Here is a 22,159-nt window from a genome sequence, read left to right on the forward strand (position 1 = left end):
ATCATGGTATTTGACTTTCTCTGACTTATTTCAGTTAGCATAATACTCTCTAGTTCCATCCATGTTGTCGCAAATGACAAGATTTCATTCTTTTTATGGCTGAGTCATATTCCTTTGTATATACGAACTACTATTTCTTTATCCAATCGTGTTATCGATGGGCACTAGGTTGCTTCCATACCTTAACTATTGTAAATAGCACTGCAACGAACATAGGGGTGCATATATCTTTTTAAAATTAGTGTTCTGAATTCTTTTGGATAAGTACCAATAAGTGACATTGCTGGTTCACATTTTCAATTTTTTGAGGAATCTCCATACTGTTTTCCACAGTGGCTGCACCAATTTGCAATCCCGCCAACAGTGCACGCGGGTCCCCTTTTCTCCACAGCCTCGCAAACACTGTTGTTTGTTGATTTATTGCTGGTAGCCATTCTGACAGGTGTGAGGTGGTATCTCATTGTGGTTTTAATTTGCATTTTCCTGATGATTAGTGATGTTGAGCATCTTTTCATATGTCTATTGGCCATGCTTATGTCTGTCCTCTTTGGAAAACTGTCTATTCAGCCCCTTTGCCCATTTTTTAATCGGATTGGTTTTTTGGTGTTAAGTTGTATGAGTTCCTTATATACTTTAGATATTAACCCCTTATCAGATGTATCATTGGCGAGTATCTTCTCCATTCAGTAAGTTTTTTCATTTTGTTGATGGTTTCCTCTGCCATGCTAAAACTCTTCAGTTTAATGTTGTGCCATTTGTTTATTTTTTTCTTTTGTTTCCCTTACCCAGGGAGAAATATCCAAAATAATATTACTAAGGGCAATGTCAAAGAGTTTATTGCCTAAGCTTTCTTCCAAGAGCCTTATAATTTCGGGTTACTTACATTTAAATCTTTAATCCATTCTGAGTTTATTTTTGTATATGGGGTAAGAGAGTGGTCTAGTTTTATTCTTTTGCATGTGTCTGTCCAGTTTCCCAATAGCATTTATTGAACAGGACTGTCTTTACCCCATTGCATATTTTTGTCTCCTTTGTCATAGATTAATTGACCATATAGGCATGGATTGATTTCTGGGTTCTTTATTCTGTTCCATTCATCTATGTGTCTGTTTTTATGCCAGTACCATGCTGTTTTGATTACTGTAGCCTTGTAGTATATAGTTTGATATCAAGTAGCGTGATATCTCTAACTTTGTTCTTCTTTCTCGAGATTGCTTTGGCTATTCGAGGTCTTTTGTGGTTCCATATATTAATAAATTTTAAAATTATTTGTTCTAGTTCTGTCAAAATTGCCATTGAAATTTTGATAGGGATTGCACTGAATCTGTAGATTGCTTTGGGTGGTATGCACATTCTAATAATGTTAATTCTTCCTATCCATGAGCACAATAAATCCTTTCATTTATTTGTATCTTCTTCAATGTCTTGTAGTTTTCCGAGTACAGGTCCTTTACTTCCGTGGTTAAATTTATACCTAAGTGTTTTATTCTTTTTGCGGCAACTGTAAATGGGACTGTTTTAATTTCTTTCTGATGGTTTGTTATTGGTGTATGAAAATGCAACCAATTTCTGAATATTAATTTTGTATCCTGCTATTTTACTGAATTAATTTACCAGTTCTAATAGGTTTTTGGTGGAGTCTTTAGGGTTCCCTACACATAATGCCATGTCATCTGCAAATAATGACAGTTTTACTTCTTCCATTCCAATTTGGATGCCTTTTATTTCTTTTTCTTGCCTGACTGCTATGGCTAGGACTTCTAATACTATGTTGGATAAAGTGGTAAAAGTGGACATCCTTGTTCTGTTCATAAAAACAGTGAACTTTTAGATGTTCACTGTTGAATATAATGTTAGCTGTGGGTTTGTCATATATGCCCTGTATTATGTTGAAGTATATTCCCTCTATTCCCACTTTACTGAGAGTTTTTATCATAAATGGATGATGGATTTTGTCAAATACTTTTTCTGCATCTATTGATACGATCATATAATTTTTATCCTTTATTTTGTTTGTATAGTGTATCACGTCAATTTGTGGATATTGAATCAACTTTGCATCCCAGGAATAAATCCCATTTGATCGTGGTGTACAATCTTTTTAATGTATGATTGAATTCAGTTTGGTAATGTTTTGGTGAGGGTTTTTGCATCTATGTTCATCAGGGATATTGGGTTGTAATTTTATTTTTCCGTAATGTCTTTGTCTGGTTTTAGAATCAGGGTAATGTTGGCCTCAAAAGAGTGAGTTTGGGAGCTTCACCTCTTCAATTTTTTGGAATAGCTTGACAAGAATAGGTGTTAATTCCTCTTTGATTGTTTGGTAAAATTCAGCTGTGAAGCCATCTGGTCCAGGACTTTTGTTTGTTGAGTGTTTTTTGATTACTGATTAGATTTTTGCCAGTAGTTATTCGGTCCATTTAGATTTTGTTTCTTCTTGATTCAGTCTTAGAAGCCTGTATGTTTCTAGGAATTTATCCATTTCTTCCAGGTAGACCAATTTGTTGGCATATAATTCTTCATAGTATTTTCTTATAATCCTTTGCATTTTTGTGGGGTCAGTTGTCACTTCTCCCTTTCCTTTCTAATTTTATTTATTTGGGTCCTTTCTCTTTTTTTCTTGATGAATCTGATTAGAAGTTTATCAATTCTGCTTATCTTTTCAAAGAACCAGCACTTGGTTTCATTCATTTGTTATTGTTTTTTTAGACTCTATTTCTGCTCTGATGTTCGTTATTTCCTTCCATCTACTCACTTTGGGCTTTGTTCTTTTTCTTGTTCCTTTAGGTATAAGGTTGGATTATTTGAGATTTTTCTTGTTTCTTGAGGTAAGCTTGTATCGCTTTGAATTTCCCTTTTAAATTGCTTTGGCTGTGTCCCATAGATTTTGGATCGTCGCTGTGTTTTCATTTTCATTTGTCTCAAGATATCTTTTGATTTCTTCCTTGATCTCATTGTTAACCCATTCATTGTTTAGTAGCATGTTATTTAACCTCCATGTGTTCATGTATTTTTCAGTTTTCTTCTTGTAATTGATTTCTATTTTTGTACCATTGTCATCAGAGATACTTGCTATGATTTCAATCTTGAATTTACTGAGACTTGTTTTGTGGCCTAACATATGGTCTATCCTGAAAAATGTTCCATGTGCGCTTGAAAAGAATATATAGTCTGCTGATTGGGGGTGATATGTTCTAAAAATATCAATTAAATCCATCTAATCTAATGTGTCATTTAAGGCCGCTGTTTCCTTATTAATTTTCTGTCTGGAAGATCTGTCCATTGATGTCAATAGGTGCTAAAGTCTCTACTATTATTTTATTACTGTCAATTTCTCCCTTTATGTCCATCAATATTTGCTTTATACATTTAGGTGCTCCTATCTTGGATGTGTAGATGTTTACAAGACATCTTTTTGGATTGATCTGTTTTTCATTATGAAATGTCCTTCTTTGTCCCTTGTTCTAGCCTTTGTTTGAAAGTCTATTTTGTCTGATATAAGTATTGCTATCCCAGCTTTTTTTCTTTTAATTCCATTTGCATAAAATAGCCTTGTCCATGCCTTTACTTTCTGTGTGTGTGTGTGTGTGTGTATCTTTCGATCTGAAGTGGGCAACACCTCAATGTTTCTTGTCTGGGCAACTGTAACAATCACTAGCAGGTTTCATTGCTGCTAACCCCCGAGTCTCCATTTTCCAAAATGTGTTGTATAACACAGTCCCCAAAGGATTCCATGATCAATAAATCTGAGAAATATGCAAATTAAAACACGCGCGCGCGCGCACACACGCACGCACGCACACACACACACACACACACACACACACAGAGTCCTACTACTAGGTTCCAGGCACTGTCCTGACCTGAAGTCATGCAGTCTATCGGGAGATGAAAATGAAAAGGGACAACATAGTGTGGTTGGTGCCTCAGTAGAGACGGTTCCAGAGAGCTCAGGAAAGGAGCTCTCTGGACCTGTTCTTGGAGATAATACTGACAGCAAATTTCAAGGGATGTGGAGAATTCAGCCAGGAAAGAAGAGAACTGAAGGCATATGCCAGCATGAGAAACAGCAGGGACCAGCAGAGTGTATTCCAGGAAACCTCAGGCAGTTCCTTACCACTGGAGCATGGGGAGGGAGTCGGTAAGTGCAAAGGTGAAGGTGGAGGTAGGCAGGGGTCAAACTGCAGGGGACTTTATCCTGATGACATTAAAATATAAAAGAGCTGCTGGTCTTTTAAAGTAGTTTCTATAGCTTAAACTAGTATATATCAATCCTATTTTATGGATTGACTTATAATTTTATAATCAGGAGGAAGTTTCAAAAAAAATTTTTTTATGAAAACATATGCATTACAAAAAAATACAGATAAATCTCACTAGCCAGAGCAAACTACTTCACATTTTGCTTTGAAGACAGGATTTTAGTCTTTTTTTTTTTTTTGTATGAAACTTTTTTGCTACCTTGAAATAATTAAGTTAGGACATAGGAATTCCCTATGAGCCTGTTGTGTTTACAAAACAATATACTTCTAGTACTAGTTTTAAAATGATAATATTTCATTACATGAATCGCTTCCTTAAACAATGCTAAACTGCTGGGCATCTAATCTGTCTCCAATTTTGTGCAATTATAAACACAGTGATGAATATTTTTGTAATTAAATGCTTGTTCACACGAAAATTTATTTCCTTAAATTAGAAGCAGAATTGCTAGTCCAAAGAATATGCATTTTAGGGTTTCTGACAACTCCAAAAATGTTGTACCAATGTCTCATTCCCATGTTAACATATGAAAGTGCCTTTTCCTCTATTTTTTTGGTATTGGATCTTATTAAAAAGCCTTTGCCACTGCTGTTACTGTAGATAAGTGGTAAAGGCTTTTAAATAATAATATCCAAACCAAAATAGGAAAAAAGGTACTTTCAGCCCCACCCCCTGAACTCTGGGGAGGTGACAGCCACTGGAGATTTGAGTTAAATCCCAAAGGCCAACGACTGAATCAAGCATGCCTATGTAATGGGGCCTCCATAAAATACCCTAAGTGATGGGGTTGCTGAGCTTCTGAGTTTCCAACACATCCACGTGCCAGGATTCGTGCATTCCCATTCCACAGGGACAGAAGCATCTGTGTTCCTGATCTTTCTAGAACCCACCCTGTTTACCTTTTCATCTCCTGTTCATTTTATATGCTTAATAACAACGAGTGAGAGCAAGTTAAGTATCTTCCTGAGTTCTGGGAGCCATTCTAGCAAATTATCATACCTGAGAGAATTGTAAGGATGCCCTGAATTTATAGCTGGTTGGTCAGAGTACAGGTGGCAATGTGAGACTTGTCACTGCCATCTGCCACGGGGCAGTCTTCTGGTAGTGTCAGAATTGAACTGAACTGTAGGACACCCGCTTGGCATATGGAAAGTTGGAGGACTGGTTGGTTTGGGTGGGGGCGGGGGTTTATCTCCATACATTTGGTGTCAGAAATGCAGTTCATATGCCAAAACTTATCCAAATGTACACATTAGCTACAGTTTATTATACTTCAATTATATCTCAAGAAAGTTACAAAAATATTTGCCAATGTGATAAGTGAAATATCATGTTATTATTGATTTCTGATTTTTTACTAGCTGCATAAATACCATACGCAATTCTTATTTAAAGAATAACTTACATGTTATGACTAAATTCTACACTCATTTTAAGAAATCAAGAAACAGCATTACTTCAGTATTATTATTATACAGCAGTAATGGGCTTGCCAATAGCAATATTATAAAGCAACAAACATGTTCTCTCAACACCAAAGGAAGGCATTACATCACAGCACAAGAACTCATGCAGGGTTCAGGCTCCCTTATTCTATAGTAAAGCCTGAGTTGCCTTTCCTTTATGAATAAAGAAGATTCCTTTCTACAGAGCTCAATTAATACAACAGTGATTGAGAGAGTACAAAGACACATGTGGATTTATCGGTCAACTGCTGAATGATTTTCAACTTGAATATTGGTAAGAGAGTGCACGCATGGTCTCAATTCATTTAGGCTCTTCCTGTTTTACATTTAAGTTGCCTTTCAGTCGGGTAAAGATCTAAAAGTCCAATCAGAGAGTAATTTAGGGTATGCATGGTTAATGACTTTTAGCTTATTTTGTAAATTAGGTCCCCTGAAAAAAACTATACCAATTTGTATGTCTATGAGCAGTATGTGACTAAACCTGTTTTCCCACAATTGTCGAAACAGGTTTTAGTCATCCTAAGTTATTACTGCCCCTCTATAATATTGCACTGTCATATGAATCTCCATGTGTTTGATTACTGCACAGGATAAACTTTTTTCCATGAGACCACCTTAGGTCTGTGCTACTTTCCCGTTGGCTCTGACCTCAGTTTTGCTCATGGACTTTGAAGGAACGCCCTGATTCAAGCTTGTTCCTTAGTACATTCACCCTCCATCTGAAGATGTCCTGAACCCACTCTTCCATCATCTAGCTTTTGTCCCTGATTTTGGTTTTAATACTCCCATCTTGGTACTGTCTGCTTGCGAGCACTGTACACGGCTACACGGCACATACAACACTGGCAATGGGCTAGCACCTGACAGGCAGTCACTCACTTAAATCTCCACCAAAAGCATATGAAACGGGGATTCTTATGTCTTTACATTAGAGGTGAAAAGGCCGAACCATGCAGAAGTCATCAAAGCCAGCCACGGTCATATGAATAGTAAGTAGTGATACTAGAATTTGACTGCAGGTAGTCTGTCTCTAGAACCTGGATACTTAACCATAGCATTAACCATTGTCTCCCGAAAGAACAAGTAGAAAATTAAAAGCAATGTCCAGCCAGCTCCAAGCACCAAGGTTCAATCTCGGAAGCGAACTCCATGCCTGGGGTTTGCCCAGGTGGCTCCAGGGTTATCTAGGTCATCATGGTTGTTCTAGAGATGGCCTCACCAAAATCTCTTTAAAACATATGATGTTCACGCAGGATTTTTAAAGCCCAAAACTGCCCGGGGCTGTGACATCTTACAAAATGAGGAATGCCAGGTTATGGTGCCCATTTTATATGCTTTTCCCATTAGGTCTGTGCTTCTGTCCGATGCGTACGTGAACGCTCTGACACACAAAGCCTCCCGAGCATCTTCCTGGAGCTTCAGCTCTAAGCAGGAGAGCTGTAGAGGACATTTTGAACTGAGGTCTCTTAAAAGGTAAGCAGACTCAGCAGGACCTCGCCTTTTAATGTTCACGAATGGCATGACTTACAAAGAGGCTGAAGAACATAAATGCTGATGAGTAGTAAATGGTGTCAGAACTACAGGGCAAGCCAATGTAGTAAGAAAGACAATGTCACTACACTCAGCCATATGTTAATGCTCGTCTAGAAGGAAAGACCTCTCTGTAACTCCATGGAATGAGTATATAGCTACTACCTAGTAAAATGAATTTGGCACTTTTTACATCAATACTTTGAAAGAAAAATCTTACTGTAGGTTTCCATAAACCAGCTTGGATTTTTGCCACAATAATGATGGAGTACATAGTCTGTTTATAAATACACCATCATCCAATAACACTCAGACCTACTTCTGCCACGGTGATTTTTTTCATAACAAAGAATTATAACCCACACAGAGGTAAAATACTTTGTAAATGAAAGAGCAGAATGGTGTGGGTTCTCCGGACAGAGATTTAGCACACGTGGGAAGACTTGCTCCTACATACACACCATCACGGATGATTTGTCAAGACTTAATATGAAAGTCAATTACTTGTATGTCTTGAAAGTGGATGCCTCAGAATTGTGTTTCTCCTTCGATTAGACAGAGTATTTTGTTTAGCGCTATCTCAGAAGACAGAGTCCTGCTTCCTGACTGGCATAATTCTCGTAACACACCCGCCAGTTTTTTGTTGTTGTTTTTTGAAACGTGTGCCTGCCAATGTAGAAGTGGTTAGCTGACAAGTTATTAATACTTGGGTGCTCCGAGCAAAATGGATTCTTGGTTGAGTTTTTGTTTTGGTCAGCCTTCTCTTGTCCGAAGTTTCTGGAGGCAACCAGGCAGAAATACATCACGTGGCTGGTTTCCCTGTTGGTAAATGTGAAGTCCACCTCTTCTAGCATTTGCTACTCACTAATTTCCTTGTGTGACCTCATGCTGGCAAAAAAATCTCTTGTCGTCATTCTAATCTTCAATAAACTTTATTTTAGGTGCTTCAAAAAGTATACGGAATTTCAAAAATTCTTAAAAACTGGAAGATGCGCTGAGGTCTAGAACAGGAAATCTGAGCAGCAACAGCAGGATTTATCTGTCTCATAGTAATTTAAAATTTTAATTGTATGAAAATTCATGAAACCCAAGGAAGGTCTGTCATCGAGTTCACTCTATTGTACCAGTGTCAATTTCCTGGTTTTGATAATAAACTATAATTACGTCAGATGTCACCATTGCAAGAAGCTGAGTGATAGATAATACGCAACTTCTCTGTACCATTTTTATAACCTTAAGAAGTTACAAACCCCAATTACATGAAAGCACCATTATGCTGTTCTGGGCCTCACCCTCGGTACAGAGGCCCTGGAACAGGCAGTGCTGAGACATCGAGGTGGGAAGATGGTGGCACTAGTTGTAGATGGCGCTGAGGAAAAGTGGGGCTGCAATGGCAGTACCTTCTCCTTGAGGTCTGCAGCTCAGACCACTGCCTCTGCCTAACAGGCAGTTCCTGTACCCCAGGCTCCGGCTGCTTGACTTTCAGTTACCTGAGAGCAAGGGACGAAGGCAGCATGGGTCTCATTGCTGGGACTCTTTCTTTCCCAGGGAAACTGAAGCCATTTATTAGGTGACAGCATATGCGACCCAAGAAGGAACCCATTGGATCACCACGTCATCCTTCTGGAGGAGAGGAATACACAATCCATCCTCTCCATGACCTCTAGCTGCTAGGGTGATTGGATCTTAGAAATCTCCCCTTTCCACTTGCCCTGTTGTTGAGATGCAATGGAGCAGGGGTACTTTTATGGGACTCCACCTCTCCTTTCCCACACAGCTCATTATCAACTTGGTCTTTCAGCTGCTGCCCGTGGGTCCCTTGTTTTGCCCAATTTTTAAGGCAAATACACATTATTTAAATGGAGACAAAAATCGACAATGCAAATTTGAAAGAAACTCTTCTGAAAATTAAACTAAAAAAGGAAAATGCTGGCTGAAAGCAATACAATGAAAAGAAATCAAAACAGGTCAATACTTGTTAGAAGTTTCTTTTTAAGGTTAGTTGCAGAATCACCTTGGAAGGTAAAGTTTTCTTAAGTAGTGAAAATTTGGTCATCTCATACACGAGATTAAAACTGTTCTGGATTAAAAAAGAAACAGCTACATTTAAGAAAGAGTCCTTATTGAACGAATGACCAAAAGGATGTAGTTCAACGTGCTCAAAAAGCGTAACTTAAATCACTGGTGAAAATTAACCTTGATCTTGCCCTAGAGTTGGATGAAAGCTTTGATTTTGTTAATTTGTGCATTTTACTGGTCTTTTTTTTTTGCTACATTTAACATGATGTATGTGAAGAGTTATTAATTTGGTGAACGCTTATGAATAAAATTACTGACAAGAATCTTTTTGGCAATATATCCAAGTCTTCTGGTGAGCACAGTTCTCAGAGGGCGAGGTACTCAGTCCAGGCCTGACCCCCAAAAGGCAGCACCTCAGGGCAGAGGCCTGGCAGGAAGCCATGATGGCACCTGGCACGGCTGAAAGAGACGGTGCCGTGACTGTGTCACAGCTATGCAGTCCGAAGGAGGGGGAAAAAATGGTAAATGACACATTTTCTTTAAAAAATGAAAAATACTAACAGCAAATTTCTTATCTTTTTTTGTGCTTTTTTTTTTTAAATGAACTGGGACATGCCTTCGGAAAGCTTGTTCTACTACACAAACACTTGCTTAGTACAGTGTAAAGAAAGGGGCTAGTCAAGAGTTTTCAAATCAAAAGTTGAATTATTTTTACTTTAAAAGCGAATAATAAGAAGTACATAATGACAAAGGATAAGAACCTAGGAATGGTGAATAAATTCACACCAGGCATCTCAATAATAAAAAACTGTCTCACTTAGTTGGCCTGGGTAGAAAAGTACTTTCAAAGCTCAACATTTTCAATAAAGACAGAACTGTGAATATTTCCACTGAGTAAGACAAAACTGTTGGCAGTGAAATTGAAGTGTGAGAGCAGCTTGTGAAGATAATGAGTCATATTTAAATATTAGTTTATTTAAATGGGACCAAAATGCTGGTAAAAATAAAGGTCATTCTTACTAGTTATCTTTCTTCACAGAAAACACCCATTAGTGACCATTTCCCTAAGAAAGACCAAAAACTGGATTATAAAGAGGCCTGCCATATGACACAAATGACCAGCATCTCAACAGGAAGGAAGAGATCCCGAAATGTCTAACACAGCTGCCCCAACACTGCACTCCACTCTTCTTCTGCCAGCACCCTGAGCTCCCCCAACAGTGATAATTACAGCTCAAACTCATACAGTCCTAACTAGATAGCAGGCTTCACATGCGGTAGCTCAGTAATCCTCACAAAATCCTAGGACGTTGAGATTATGAGTACCCCAGTTTACAGCTGAAAGCCGTGAGGCACTTGCTCAAAGTTGCAGCCAATCAGCGGCAAGCTTGGGGCTGAAACCAGGCACCCGGCTTTGGAGTCACCACACGTATCTACCGTTTAATCAGTGAAACAAACAAACATACATTCTTTGCATCTATACATGTGAGTTCTTTGCGTATGGATTCTTGAAATATTCTACCACCGTAGCAGAGAAGAGGAACTGTCAAGTTACGGAGCTTAATATGAGGTATTTCCTCTTTTCATCTCAGACGTATGTTCTAGGCTCAAGGAGCCAGTCTCCCTCGAGGAGCATGGTAACAGAAAAGATGGAGATGGAAGAAGTTACTGTTTTTATTAAAAAATTCTCATGTGAAACTACTCTGTGAAAGGGATGTAAAAACAATGTGCTTGGCCAGTTTCATAATTTTACTTGTTGTGAGAAAGGAACTTCAAGTATTAGGTTTACACAACAGGAAAGCATACTTTAGGATGAAAGAACCCACATGACACTCCTTTAATTCTTCTCATGTGATATAAATTCTGACATAACAACTTATTACGAAGTAGTCTACATATTACTCAGAAGGTTACGAACGATTCCATAATATTATGAATAAAGATGAACTGATTGGGACCATATAAATATTAAGTACTTAAATGACTTTAAAAAACGTCTTGCATTAATAAAAATAACAAATTTAATTTTTAGGACCAGGAAAGGGGCGGTCTAGTGAGACAGAAAACTTAGACAAAAACCACTTTGGTTTAGCCAAACACACAGAAAGAACTGTTGTCCCACTCTTACCATGCCGCCAAAGGCCAAGAGGGGGCCCTGGGCCCTCAGGCACCTGTAAAGAGGTTCCCAGCATCCCCGCTGTGGCAGTGTTGAAGAACGGGCGGGGCGCTGCGATTTTACCCCACCCCGGGGTGTCAGTGGAGACCACACTGGGAGCCAGGACTTCTACTCTTGACACATTCAGACAATGAAAAATTATTCGGTGCTAAAAAAAAAAAAAGAGCTCTCAAGCCATGAAAAGACGTCGAGGGACTTTAAATGCATATGACTATGTGAAAGAAGCCAATCATAAAAGGCTACACATCTACAATTCCAACTACATAATAGTCTGGGAAAGGCAAAACTACAGAGACAATAAAAAGACCCGTGGTTGTCAAGGGTGAGGGGAGGGTGGGAGAGATGAACAGGCAGAGCCCAGAGGATTTTTAGGGCAGTGAAAATATTCTATACAATATAGTCATGATGGGTATGTCATTATACATTTGTCTGAACCTATTACATGTACAACACCAAGAGGGAACCCTGAGGTAAACTACGGACTTTGAGTGATTAGGACGTGTCAGTGTAGAGTCATCCTTTTTAAAAAATATACCACGTGGGTGAGCGACGCTGACCATGGGAAAAGCTGTGCATCTAGGGGACGGGAAGGAACAGGGGAGAGAAGGGAAGTCTTGGAGCTCCCTCTCAATTGTGTTATAAATCTAAAACTTCTCTAAAAAAAGGAAATCTTTTCTTAAACATAGCAGTTTTTTTTTAAAGCCTGACATTTTGTATTAGCACAAAATGTAACAAAGAAAAGAACAATAGCCCGAGTTCTAGACTGAAGCCTGGCTATCTCAGTTCGAGTTGCAGCAGCATAGAGCCTCTTAAGCCTGCTTTCCTCATCTGTAAAACGAATTAGACAAGAGGAACTTGAAAAGCTCTTTCAGCTCTAACCTTCTGTGAATCATCTTAACACAAACCAGAAAGCTTGGAATAAAACAATAGAGTTGAATAACATCACCCAAAAAGCCTGTTGAGTGTTTTTAAAAATGAACTATTACTAAAGTTTTTTTTTACATCTTAAGAAAAATCATGTAATACAGATGGTTTTTCCATTGTTAAAACAAACATTTCACATGCTTTCTCAGCCATTTTACTGTTTTTACATGATCCACCCAAATATTAAACTGGTATCTGAAACAATAGTTTGAACAGTTTCCATGTTATGAAACATTTTTTAAAAATGATTCTGGTACACGATATAGAAAACATTCTTTCCAGAAACTATGTACTTAATTTTAATGGAATTTCTTTTTAAAAACATTATTCATTTTTGTCTTAATTATCAGCAAAGTGATATACTTATTAGAAATAAATATGTTGTCTAGTGGCAAATGCAGACCCTGGAGGCAGAAGACACGAACGAGTTCAGGTCTTCAATACCCCTAACTAACTCGATGTCCTCTGGCAAGGTGTACAATCACCCAAGCCTCAGTATTCCTGTTTATAAAAGGAGAGGTTGGACATTCTCCAACTTTTCACATTGAGGACTTCATGTCTTGTTTTTCTTCTACGCACTTCATGTTTTGAGGATCTGTCTTTCAGACAGACCTCACTTACGTAGCAGCGATAAGTCAACTTCCTGTTTCTTTCACCAAAGATTGCCAATCTGAGATTCAGAACAGCTTGAGATATGAATTCAGATATAATTCTAACCAAAGCAAAGACATCTACTAAGAATGAATGCATCATTTCTATTAGATTGTTGAAATACAACAATGACACCTATTATTCCATCGAGTCCAGCAATACCAAGCTGAGAACCATGGGTCTAGATGACAAATAAGATCGCCAAAACAGTGGGGGAAAGTGAACACACTACTTTTTGTGTTTTGTTTTTTTTTTAATTTGTTCAAATATTGAGCACGGACAATGTCAGGTACCATGTTATATGATTTATTTTTTAAATAAAAAACGATTGATTTTTTTTTTTCCAAAAGACAGTTGTTCCATCTTTTTAAAGTTTTCCCTCCTTTTTTTAGGGAGGAGGTGGTAGTTAACCATGATTTTTATCTCACAGATTAACTGGCTTTTCAAGAAGCAGTTTCAACTTAAAAAACTTCATTGAAATCACCAATAATACCAAAAATAATAAAGGCAGCCCATAAACACTTTCTGAATCAATTAAGAACAAATGCTACATCCATTATACCCAGAAGTTGTAGGGAGTCTGTTGCCACTGCTTCCAACCACCAGTTGCTTCTTTTAGTGGATGCTTTGACTACCCTTGCTCTTACTTCCCTTGTCAAAGGGATTTTTCATTTTTTCAATTACTTATACTCCATGTAGTATAGGCAGAAAGATCACAGACCAAGCACTTCTTCATTCACAGTGATTTTAAACAAACAGAACTTTAAGTGTATTTATGTTAAAACTCAAGAAAGACGCAATGATTAAAGCTGGTGCATGAATAATCAGATGAACAGAACAGAAAGTTCAGAATAAAACCGAACACATACAGAATCTTAGTATCTGATAACAGTCAAGTCTCAATGTGGTGGGGATTAAAATTGGATCCATACTTTCACTGTAAGTACTAGATGGATCACAGATTTGAAGACAAAAAAATAAAACTATAAAAGTTCTGGAAGATAACTTAAAAGAATTTTTTTATAATCTCAGAGTGGGGAAGGCATTATTAAGATTACAAATGCTAACAAAGGACTATAAAAGAAAAGACCATTCAAATACCTTAAAAAGAAAACCAAACTTTAGAAGAAAGTTCCATCATAAACAAAGAGAACAAGAAAAATATCCAGTAGTATTATAAAGCACATACACATACACAGTCTTGTCAAATAAGAATAAAAGACCAACTACCTAATTTGAAAATGAGCAACTCATATATTATATCATTGACATAAAATGTATAGAAATGGCTCATAAGTGTGTAAAAACTACTCAACCTCATTCACAGCTGACTGAATGCCATATAGGGTGAATACACTGACTACCGTACTGCAGTCATCCGACTGGCACAGACCCGGAAGTCAGATAGCACACGCTGTGGTACAAGCTGGGGGGCAACAGGCAGTCTCACCTATGCTGCTGGTACAAAGGCGACTGGTAAGTCTCCACTGAGCAGAATCTGGCAACATCTACCAAAAGTATAAGTGCACACATTCTTTGACTTAGTGTTCCCTTTGGAGGAATCTATCCGACAAATATACTAGCACACATGTAAAAGGATGTATGTGTGAGGCTTTACACAGTAGGACTAGTTATAATAGAAAAATACTGTAAACAATCGAAATGCCCACCAGTTGGAAAGTGGTTAAACGATAATAAACTTCTATACTTATTAACGTAGAAGGATCTTCAGGACATATAGTTAAGAGAGAAAGAAAACTGTAGAACTGTGTGTCTGGAATGCTAGGGGATAAAATAATAAATATAATCTGCATTTGCTAGTACACACACACACACACACACACACACACTGGAATAGTACAAAAGAAACTAACCAGCCTTAAGTTACTTGCTTGGGAGACAGGATGGAAAGTGTCCTAACAGGGACAAAAGTGGGGGAAAATTTTTCATTTTTTTTGCATTTTTTATTTTTATCCATCAAAAAAACTAAGTAAAAATAGAAAAGAAAAAGATTAATGATATAATGGAAGTTGAACTAAACTTCAACTAAATTTATCATCGAAAATGAGATCAATGGAACAACAGTGATTTAAATATTTTCTACTTCTAGCAGTACAGAGCACTAGATACTCTGAAGGGCTCTCCAGCTCTCCCACTACAAACCAACTAGTAGTATCTCTTGTAAATCTAAACTTGCACATACCCTATAATTCATAAATTCCACTCCCAGCAACTCTTGGGCATGTACACCAGGAGACATGTTCAAAATGTTCAAAGTACTATATTTGTAGTAACAACATCCTGAAGATATCCCAAATGTGTTATCAATAGGAGAATACATAAATCGATTATACAATAGTCACATAATGGATGAACTACTATACGAGTATGTAGCAAAATAATCTTAATTACAATGTTAAGTGGGTGGGGGGAGTTCCAGAAGACACACAGTATATGCCATTTTTCTGATGTATAAAACAATAAAAAACCAAAATGAAACATAACAAATACTGCTAAGGACTCATACTTGTTTGATAAAAGTATAAGAAACAAGGGGTGGGTGACAATGTATAAAAGTCAGGGAGAGCGGTTACCTCTGTTGGAGGGCGGCATGGCGGCCAAGGGTTAGGAAGGAGGAGGTCACAGGTGAGTCAGTATTGGTAATTATATAGTATTTAAATTGAGTGATGGGTTCAGGAGTGCTTATTTTTATCGTGCTTCACAGCTTACATGTGTTAAATACATGATGTATCAAGTATTACCTATATGTTTTCCTTAAAAATGGTAACAAGTTTAACATTTCTTGGCAAACTCTAATACGCTATACTGGAATTACAGATCTCCGTTTTTTTGGACAAGCTGATGAATAATTATGAGAATTACCCTTATTTTCTCCTCAAGCTTATTGTAGTTTCTTTGAAAAAGAAAAATCAATGAAGTACTTCTTAACACTTCAACTTTCAATCTCTGGGAGACTTTCATCCACGTCACTGCCATGCTCTGTTCCAGTTTAGAAAATACTAGTTTTGAACCCTTTTCGATCCCCACAGAGTTCTGAGAAGAGCACACATGTCAGACTTCCAGAACGAACTTTAGAAACTGAAATTTCATTCAGACTTTAGAAAACTTCACATTTCTCTTCTTGTTTAAAAAGAAAAAGTCATAAAAGTTTCCCAGGTGTACTCTAGTTTATAGATAACTGCCCCCGAAGTATTTAATATATAATGTCTGTTTAAAAACAACCAGATTGTGCCATTCCAGCCAAGGTTTGTGTATCTGTTTTTTAAATACACTTTTTTTTCCTGATTATAAACCAGTATATGTCTATTAACAAAAAAAAATGTGCCCTTCTATTTTCCCAAATCTTTTAGTTAAGCTCTAGAAAAACGGGCCTACGCTTTATTTTATATTTTTGCTGCTGCCGGAGGAGAGCAAACTCCCAGTCCCCCCAGAGGTATATCACTGCCTGTTTCCCCAACAATCAGAATCATAGTTTTTAAATCCTCACAAATTTTTACAGATCAGAAATTACATAGCATTTATGTTTAATTTGCACTTTTCTGATTGCTGGACAAGTTTTCATTACTTACTGTCTGTTCTTTTTTAATATCTCCTTAAGTCCTTTGGTCATTTTTCTATTGGGACATTTACTTTTTTAAAAAATTAACCTGTGTATGTCCTTTGTGTACACTTAACCAGTTGCTATATATGCTGCAATTTATGCTTCCTGTTTGCCATTTGCCTTTTTATTTTGTTATGTTGGTCCCTGAATTCGTTTTTAGTTTTTATGGACCTAAATCCATCTCTTTTTCTTTGATTTCATCCTTTGCTCTTACGCTTAAAAAAACACTCTCACACTGAGATCAATAAATGTATCCTTAAATTGCTCATATTATTTCCTTTTTAAAAAAAAACATGTATAAAACATGTATCTGAAATCTTTTGGGGGTAAAAATATGAGTCAAGCAAGTTTTTAAAATCATGAAAATTTAAATTAATTCAATCTTTCCTGAGAATATTTCAGAAAAATATGCTATCTGTGTTAATCTGATTAAAGACTTAGCTTTCTAGTTTCAGATTTCTTTTCTTAAATGAATGAGCCTTTAACTACAAACTCAACTCGTCCGACTAAAACAGAAGCAAGCTTCCTGCTTTCTCTCACCTTCCTAGATACAATGGGCAAGAAAAGGGAACCCTGGGGCGGCCGAATGGCTCAGGTGGTTAGAGCGCGAGCTCTCAACAACAAGGTTGCCGGTTCAACTCCTGCACGGGATGGTGGGCTGCGCCCCCTGCAACTAGATTGAAGGACAACGACTTGTCTTGGAGCTGATGGGTCCTGGGAAAACACACTGTTCCCCTTCCCCAATAAAATATTTAAAAAAGAAAAAAGAAAAGGAAAGAGAACCCTTTGATCCTGACCAAAGGAATAAGAAGGGCTAAAGCTTCTCCCCACTGAGCAGTCCAAACAGCAACCAATGTGAAAGGGGGAGAGGATCTTACTGGAACTCCTGGATCTTTCTCCCTTGGCTCAGGGGAGGAATGCCATGGTTTTCCACTTGCAGCTTCCACAGGGCAAAGCAACAGCTGTGGTCATGTGTATGCCCTGTTGCCCCAACCGCCCCAGATAAGCAGCCCTCTCCTTCCGGCACCAGGCTCTGTTCAAAGACCTTCAGTGCTGCAGGGAGTGGGCTGCATGGGCACAAGTAGCCCACCAGTCCCTTTGAAATGGATTGCTACAAGTCATCTTACACGCTTAGACTTCCAACACAGTATTTATCTCTAAATGAATAATTCAGTTGGATCGCTCAGCTTTATATTCAAAGCCACTGGCTCCAACTTATTTAATTGTCTCATTGCAAAGTGGTTTCTGTTGTGGGAGCCCCAAAAGGAAATCGTGGAGAGAACTCTCCCAAACACTTATAGAATCTATTAATCTATGGTCTTAAAAGTACAAGCCTCACATCAAAAAAAAGAACTAAAAATGCAGAGGTTCTACACACAGTACACAGCATCTGGGAAACAAGCATATGATCTACCTAATGTCATGTCACTGGGAAGGTTTAGTCTCCTGTTTTCAGGATGCAGTGAGTTTAATAATATGTAGATATGACATGAAAGTGACAAAAATTTTGGTAAGTCAACTACAATACTGAAAAGGTCAGTAAGAACTCTATCCCATCCCCAAAGTATTTGTCTTGGGTCATCTCTAATGAACCTAGGAGAGTCAGCATATTTCACAGGGGCTAAATAAAACTTTTTAAAAGGTTAACGGAAAAATATTTATGTGAAAAATGCCTCCAAATAATCTTTTAGTGGGTGGATACGGCACATACCAATGAATACCTTTGAGCTTAGTCCAATTTTGAATTACGCTGGAGTTCACCTTTAAGTAAAACTCTGTATTAATAAGCAACATGGAATGTGAATACAAAAAAAAAAAAAAGAAAGAAAAAAGATACCAACTGAACTGTATCTAAATATTTTACGAAGTTTTCCAAGAGCCGTCAGTAGATCCTTAAAATGCATGATCTTTAAAAAAAAATGTTGTTAGTCATTCATCTGTAAAAATCTCGCTTTTTATGTGTATGCCAAGCATAAAATTGCCCCATGCTAAATTTAACACAAACCTCACTTTACAGAGTTATGTGCTCTTGCCCTTCAACACGACTATGACAGTGATTCAAAGGATAAAAACACACTTAGAATAGTCTACCTTCTGCAGCAATTCAGGCCAATGAAGAAAGCCTGAGAAGCGTGCAAAAATTAAGTCCATATTTTAAATCTGCAGGCAATCAAGCCAAGAAGCAGACTATATAATCACAATCACTTGCAAAACCATTTAAACTATTTTTTAGTTGTAATTGTTAGCAGTTTCTTATGACTGTAATCTTTAAAAAATATATCTTCCACGAAAAAAACAATAATATCTTCCACTTCAAAAATTAAATGCACATGTACACTGACTTATTTTGTGTGTTTACGTTCAGTTAAAGACTAGCTATGCCAGGTTAAAATTGTCTTCTTTCCCCTTTCAATTCTACATTCCTTTCTTTTAGCTTTTTTTGTACACTATAGTTCCAAGTTAATTTCATTTTTTATCCAAATAATGGTTGGCTAAAAATTTGATCTTATTAACTGCAATTTGTGAAGTAATGTAGAGTTGTAACAAAGAAAACAATGAAGAAGAACCTCTTTATGACGACATTCTGTTTTTTATCAAGTAACATGTTACCTTTTCAGATGTTATTTAAGGAAGGTTAATCATTTTACAAAGGTTACATAATTAAAGATCCTCAATGTTATAAGTTGGTATGCATAACTCTTGACAGGGCACATTGAATAATAAGATGGATAATGAGTTGCTCAAGGTCAGACAATATGTCACTGAGGCAGCCAGCACTGGCAATCTCAAATTCCTATCTTCCCCCACATGTGCCATCCTGAGAGATCCCTGCTCTGTCTAACCTTTGCCTGCAAAACACAAACACAGGTATTCTTCCCAGGACAGAAACCACTTAGGGCAAAATTTCAAACTTAAGGAACTGATTAAGTAGAAGAGAATTTAAACTAAATGTTACTATATGGATTTACATTAATTTTTAGGTAAGGATTCATCACTTGAGTGATCAATTCCTACGAAGAGACCCTCTTTTTCCTAAGATAATAAGTAGCTCTGAGCCGGCTCCAGGGGACTCGTGGCCCCACTAGAGAGAAGTAGCCCTTTTCAGAGCTGCTCGCATCCTCCGTGGCAGGGACCACTCAGTATTCACAGGAACAACCCTTGGGTCAGCTTTCTCACCCATCACAGCTGGGAAGGGGTGAGGGATCATCCATTCCCCTTTCAAATTCTCAGTGTGAACTACTGTAGGCCACCGGAAGTCCTAAAGTGTTTACAGTTTGGCTAAGTTTTAAGGTGGCTTCAAACAGCTTTATCACTTCTAAGATTTTAGCTAAAGCAAATATTGCAAATATTTTGTGCATTGGTATGCATTTCTGATCACTGAAACTCACCAGCCTCTGTATTGCAAAAGAGTTCCAAAATCCTTTAGCAAGTTAAAAATCAACAAACATATAAAGCCAAGAGCCAACGTATCACTGTTTAATGATGGAGTTTGCAGATTATTTATAATGTGATTTCATGTTAAAACTGTGAAGTTAATAAGTGACTTCCATATTCAAGTAAATAATGTTTATATTCTTTGAAAAATATTGACAATTTAGAAAAAATGTCTAGTGCCAAAAGTTAACTATTCAAGTATAAAGTATATATTCTTTGATCACCATGTAGATGCAAAAAACATCCGACAGATAAAAAGTATAAGAACAGAAATTTTGGCAAGCCTACCCAGAATTATATAACGTTTATTAAATAAGGGGAGGGAGAAGGCAGGGAAGGAAATCAACACTCATTATGTGCCTACTAGAAAACAGATACTATGCTAAATAAGTACTTTACATAAAAATGAAATCAATGTAATGCTTCTTACGGTTTCTTACCAAGTAATTATAAGCCTACAAGTATATATTCAAACATCAAAGGAATTCAACACAAACTCTGAGAATCCTGAACTAATTCCATTTTTTCTTTTGGGTACATGCTAAGACTATCATATTCATCATACACACACACACACCAAAAACTCGGGGTCCTATTATTTAAATTACTCCCGGAAAGTAACTCATGAATACCATTACCTCACTGAAATATTCTTTTTAACAGGCTAGTTTTGATGATCCAAAAATTCAGTCCTCATAAGCATGCTTTGATAAGAGTTTGTTACTCGTTTTATTATACATCAAGAGATGAGCTGCTAGTATCAAAGAATAAATTATGAAAATTTACATATTTAAGCTTATTCGGCGTCCAGGGGTTATGAGGAAGAGAAACAGGACTAGAAATAAGATAGATCTGACTCCACAAAGGACTTCACTTCAATAGGGTCTTCACGGGCTGGCTGTTTTGTTTTACTGATTTATAGTAAAATGGTCACTTCAGTGAAAATAGATGCTTTTCAGGAGAGGTGGAAGGAAGTTAAAGAAAAATGTCTACGCTTCCAATGCATGACAGCCTGATCATACACCTTTGAAAAAAGAAATAAACTGAAGTGGATTTTTAATCATCTGATAATACTATAATTAAAATGCAATTGTGCGCAATTTTATTCTTACCGTCCTGATATTTCTATTAGTGACTTTAGAAATACTTTAAAATTCTAATGATTCAGCACAACATGAAAAATGCTTTTTGCAATGTTAAATGAAAACAACACAGTACAAGCTTTCATCTGTATTACAGACGAAATCTATCATCCATAGCTACTTTCCATGGGAGATTAAGGACCCGGGAACGTACAAGGCATGAAGAACATCTCGACAGAGATGCTGTTTGTAGTTGACTTAGAACACTGATGTAAGTTACCATGCAGAGAGGCTTTGGAGCACCATTCTTTGCATTCAAGTAAGACGGAGGAACATTCTGAATGTTAAATAGTTTCACCAATTGCTCTTTAAGGAATAAAAGCTGGCAATTCATTAAAGTCCTAATTTATCTTCATAATAGCACTAGATAGAAGTCATGAATATTATTTGATGTGGTTGACATGAAGAAGTCTTCACAGAAATCTAACAGGAGAACAGCTAACTCTTCCCTGAAAGGGCATAAAATGATTGTACATCCATGTTTATTAAATAATGAGCCTCCGTCCTGAAAAACCATAGAAAGCACAGCTCTCAGATCGTTCTATCAAAAGAACAAGAAAGCTTTTGAATGCTTATAATCTGTATTTTGAACAAGGATCATACAGTGGATTTTACAATGCTTTATTTAAAGACCATGTGTGAACTTAATCTGTTTTCATGAATGAAACTGAGCAATTTTTAATGTGAACAAATTATAATTAAAATGTTGTGCTTACCTGAGAGGAAATAGAACGATGAAAACAGTTTATTTTAGAGTGTAATGAGCGTGTAGGCATTTGCTTTTGCTTTTTTGATTCTTTTGTACTATAATAATGTTGCAATAAAAACAACTCACAAAAAAAAAAAAAGAATGTCCTCCCTATGTGAATTAAATGGTACCCCGTCTGCAGTGGCTTAACCACATCAAGGACAGGAACGCCCGTGTCTTCTA

The 22,159-nt window shown here is 37.2% G+C and overlaps 1 protein-coding gene across 50 annotated transcripts in view; it reads right to left on the reverse strand.

Moving 5' to 3' along the window:
• Window positions 1-22,159, reverse strand: part of STAU2 (staufen double-stranded RNA binding protein 2) — a 229,465-nt gene that overhangs the window by 113,132 nt on the left and 94,174 nt on the right. The window lies entirely within an intron of this gene.

This window comes from Rhinolophus hipposideros (assembly GCF_964194185.1).
Source record: "Rhinolophus hipposideros genome assembly, chromosome: 13".
Lineage (NCBI taxonomy): Eukaryota > Metazoa > Chordata > Mammalia > Chiroptera > Rhinolophidae > Rhinolophus > Rhinolophus hipposideros.